Genomic DNA, 976 nt, shown 5'->3' with positions numbered 1-976 from the left:
AACACTTTCACCTGCTCCATTGTTTTTGGTCTGTTCATTTGCAAGCAATGCAATGCTTTGGATCAGCGTGAAGTCTATATCCTGTCTATTGCTATATCCATTTGACAAACTATCTGTTGCCACAAGTGTCTAAAGTGAAATGTCTCCACCTGCTAAAGGCTCCACCCTTAATGACATGACTTCACTCATTGTGACAATCCCCTTTGATCACTTGAAGTGATTCGTTATGTACCAATCACAAACACTGCGCCATTGTTTTTGGACTGTTTTTGGCTCCATTGTATATGGACTGTTCATTTCCAATAAAAAAATGTATGTCCTATTGTTTTGGGAACAATTGTTGGCAGTGGGAGGGGTAATGGCTCTTTACAGTGAATATGCAAAATGGTTGTTCACAAGTTCAGCCCAGGTAAATGCTCAGCCCACATTCACAGACCTAAACCTACTCACTTGCTGCTGGTTACAATATTCTAAAATAAATGATGCCAGAGAAATAAGACAAAGAGTAAAGGGTGTTGATAACATGTATTAATAAAGTATTGGCTCTTTACTTGCGAAGGTTTTGCTGCACTGAAAGTTGCACTGTTAGTTACAGTCCCAATCTGCGCCACCACGTGGAGAGCTGATGTGTGCAGGTAGTGTGGCCGAGTGGTCTAAGGCGCTGGATTAAGGCCCCAGTCTCTCTGGAGGCGTGGGTTCAAATCCCACCACTGCCATTTGCGAATGTCACACATCTGGTAAAGCAACTTATCCGATGCCCCAACATACCTATGAGATCCACAGAGGTCTTATAATGTATCTTGGTAAAGCAACAAGAATGGTAAGAGGCAACATGGTACCCTCCTTGCTGACTCTTAACTTTCATTGCTGTACTCGCATTGCCCTGTTTCCAAAAGACCACACACAATCACAAGTGTTCAACGTGAAATACTCATTCATTGCCACAAGTGTCTAACGTCAACTAAGCCTTCATTAT

At 42.3% G+C, this 976-nt stretch overlaps 1 non-coding gene across 1 annotated transcript; it reads left to right on the top strand.

Moving 5' to 3' along the window:
• Positions 1 to 634: 634 nt before the first annotated feature.
• trnal-aag lies at positions 635 to 716 on the top strand. The gene has a single exon. It is a non-coding gene; the product is annotated as a tRNA-Leu (tRNA).
• Positions 717 to 976: the final 260 nt, after the last annotated feature.

This window comes from Perca fluviatilis, chromosome 14 (genome assembly GCF_010015445.1).
Source record: "Perca fluviatilis chromosome 14, GENO_Pfluv_1.0, whole genome shotgun sequence".
NCBI lineage: Eukaryota > Metazoa > Chordata > Actinopteri > Perciformes > Percidae > Perca > Perca fluviatilis.
This window is presented reverse-complemented; position numbering and strand designations above follow the sequence as displayed.